This window comes from Odontomachus brunneus, unplaced genomic scaffold (genome assembly GCF_010583005.1).
Source record: "Odontomachus brunneus isolate Ranch 3 - 2012 unplaced genomic scaffold, Obru_v1 Obru_scaffold_070, whole genome shotgun sequence".
Classification (NCBI taxonomy): domain Eukaryota; kingdom Metazoa; phylum Arthropoda; class Insecta; order Hymenoptera; family Formicidae; genus Odontomachus; species Odontomachus brunneus.
In genome coordinates this window covers 614,865-618,576 of record NW_022639520.1, presented here as the reverse complement: position 1 = coordinate 618,576, position 3,712 = coordinate 614,865, and the positions used below count along the sequence as shown (strand labels likewise).

Genomic DNA, 3,712 nt, shown 5'->3' with positions numbered 1-3,712 from the left:
ATTACAATTTACAAACAACGGATTACAATAAATTATATATTTTTGATAAACTAGAACAACACATAGCGCGCGCTTCGCGCGCGCCACTTTAGCCTTTTCGTTGTACTATTTATAATTTATATTACAATACTCGTATTTACAAATTATATTCTCAGCAAACACAATGTTACATATAACATACATGTTAGTTGTAATTTCCTATTCAACAATGTAACTGTTATATAACACATATATTGTATAACAGTTATATTGTTTGTTGAGTAAGAAATTACAACTAACATGTATGTTACATGTAACATTGTTTTTGTTGGGATTACAATAAATATCAAATTTATATGACGCGAACAACACAACGTGATCTGTCACCGCGGCTGACAGCTGCAAGCGGCACGAATTCAACTGCGACGGGATCGAGACAATCGAGACGGTCGAGATGGCCAATTAGCGTCGCGGAAAAGAGGCTTCACCCACTTCGATACATTCGAGACTTAGTTAACACGCACTTTTTCTGATAGGATACTAATGCACTATAATTTGAAATTAGCTCGTCTTCATATATGCCGCTATGTTCCTGAAACAAAAATAAGAAGCGTTAATAAGTGTACAAAGATATTCGGTAATTTTTTACAATAGAGCTTTTGCCGAATTCTGATATTTCTTTGCAACAGTCTTAATAAATATTTTTATTGTTATTACAACAGTGATAACCAAGTAGGGAGTCCGAAAATATGCAATTTAACCTATGAAATTTAATCTATGTTTTTAACTATTGTTTTCCAACATAAATTATCGAAGTTTCTCCGTGTGGCATGTTTGCTTCAATTTATGTGATTGTTAAACTTTACATAACAGATTTTCGCACTGAGTAAGTTACTGATCTTATAATCACGTTATGTTATTTAAAACATTTAACTAACTCGTTTAATGTTTAACTCGTCTAACTCGTTCTGATCGTCGCATATTCACAAAAAAGATTAGAGCTTCAAAACAGTGTCTTAGCAAAGCATTGTCTAAGCATATCTGTGCTCGTGTACTGAGTGTCCATTACATCTTCGCCTTCCTAAATAGATGAGTCTATAATATACAAAAATAATAAATACTGAAAAGATTAGCAAGATCCCTATACAAGGTAATACGTATCATTAATCAGATGCAAAAGCATTGTAGGATGTATTGTTATATGTAATTCTGCATGCAATATTGCATTACTGTACAGGGTTCGCCAGAAGTCCCGACATCCCTGATTTTTTCAAAGGGGTGATGTCGGATAGAAAAATGACTCCTTCAAAAGTTTCAGCATTTTGAATATTGAACGTGATGGTAACCTTAAACCTTGAATTTGACCTTGGGATTTACTTTTAAGGTCATTTGAAGGTCAACTTGAAAATTTTGTCATGGAAACCCCTGTTTTTGATCTAGGATTCGGAAAAAGTGTAAAATTTTCTGTTCAGATACGTTGTCAAGTTAGAGATGAAAGTAACCTCTAAAAGTCACTTGAAGGTCAAATATCTCATTGATTTAAAACACATTGTGTTAAGGTTTTTTAAATCCTATTTTAGAATTCATTTGAAGAAATCTCAAGTTGATTTTCAAATAGCCTTAAAAGTCGATCCCAAGTTCAAGATTATCATCACGTTCAAAAAAATATTCAAAATATTAAAACTTTTGTAAAAGTCAATTTTTTATAAGATGTCAAAAATCCCTTTTGAAAAAATCAGGATTCCCGGGATTTTTGGCGGAACCTGTATATTCAAACACATCTATTTCTAATAAATGTATAATTTAGCTTTGGTCAATTTGAATATTACTCATAAAACCTCTCACAAATGATTATAATTTTGTTATGATGTTAATTATTTTATTTTTATTTTCAGGCCGTTTATACACGGAAAAAAACGATCGCAGCTAATCGTGAATTAGCTGAAAATATATTACTACTGCAGCTAAACATTTGCTGCAGTTGCTAAAGGGACGTCTACATTGAAAGTAAATAGCAAGAAGTAGGAAATAAAAGTAAGAAATTGACCAACTACAGTCGAATGTGAGAAGAATAATTAACTATGATTAGTCAATTTCTTATTTTTACTTCCTACTTTTTACTGTTTACTTCCAATGTAGACGTCCCTTAACGGTGTAGCTGCCATAGCTAATATACAGAATGTCTCAGAACATCCATGCCTCACTACGCGATAGGGGCGTAGAACATATCAAAGTGAATAAAAAAGACTCATACTGTTTCTCAATATCTGTTATAATTAATGAGTTATTTGATGGTAAAGATACCAGGTTTTAAGCATGTAAGCGACAATTGATGTGCTCCTCCGCATATGTCACCTATATGCTTAATACCTGATATCTTTACCATCGAATAACTTATTAATTATAACAGATATCGAGAAACAGTACAGGATTGTTTTATTCACCTCGATATGTTCTACACCTATCCCTATATTCTATCGTAGTGAGACATGAATATCTTAATATATGAATACCTAAACGTTTAACTACGATAAACATATACTCAGATAGCCAAACCTGAACAAGTAAATCTCATAAACAAACTTTATTGCTAGGTTTTGATTCCAAATAGGTAACAAATTTATGCAAATTCAGTTAAGAATCTTGCTGCCAAATTGCCGTCAGATATGCGACAAAGCCTGCTGTTAAACAAGTTGCTGCAGATTTGTAGTAAAAACCGCACAGAGCCTGCAGCCTTTTGACGACAAATTGGCGCCAAAGATCGAGCAAATCTTGATGTGTTGCAAGACTTGCGCAGTTTTTGCTGCAAATTTGCTACAAGTTACTCAACAGCTTAAAAGTCGGAATACATTTTTCTTTCACACCATATATTTTTCTACGATTTAGGAGCTCTCGAAATACGTACTCTAAGATTTTTTTAGCTGCACCTTCTTAGTAGAAAATGCACATGATGTATCCGAAGCTCAGGACGGAAGTAAAAACTTAAAAACCGGAATACATGTTCCTTTGCTACAGCATATTAATTACTAATATATAAGCTCGCAATATAGGTACTTTATAATTATTTAGCTGTAGCTTCTTTGAAAATTCACATTGTAAATTTACAATATGTGTATGTTTTTGCCAAGAATGTGCAGTTCAAAACTCGTATAATTCGTATTTCGAGAGATACAGTTTAGCAGCATTCTATCGACAAAAAGTGCTGCAAGATATTTATGCTGCACGTTTGTCAAGCTTTGCTGCTTTGTATGCTTTGGGTATTCTTGGCTATTAGAGTGACTTATGGCAGCTAAACAATTAACAACACCAACAAAGTTTTAATTGCTACAACAACATATTTTCAGCTAATCCCCGATTAACTGCAGTCTTGAAATAATTTTTTTCCATGCAGGTAACATTCAAAATTTATTTTGTTTGATGTTTCATGTACGTTTTCGTACAATTTATTTTAGTACAATTTATTTTTGTACATGAAGCTTATAGTCTTGAATTTGTGTGACTGGGTTTTTAAGGGGTTATCCCTAGTCAGGAAGCCGAAAAATAGGTGATTTTTGAGAATTTTTTTTGCATTAACTATAAAACTTGTTTAAAATTGGGTTGGTCTATGTGAGAGAATATATTTTTATGAATGTAACATAATTTTTTAAATAAAAAATATTAATAATTAAAAAAGATACGGCCATCCTCCTGAAGGCCCTTTCAAAAAACTGGTTTTACGGTGTCCACTGCTGCT

The 3,712-nt window shown here is 32.7% G+C and overlaps 1 protein-coding gene across 1 annotated transcript in view; it reads right to left on the bottom strand.

Annotated features, from left to right (window-relative positions):
• Window positions 1-391: 391 nt before the first annotated feature.
• The window catches only part of LOC116846821, a 151,992-nt gene continuing 148,671 nt past the window's right edge, over window positions 392-3,712 (bottom strand). Inside the window, exon 5 of the mRNA XM_032821151.1 lies at window positions 392-571. The gene's annotated coding sequence lies outside the window, so the exon portion shown is untranslated. The remainder of the gene's footprint in view (window positions 572-3,712) is intronic.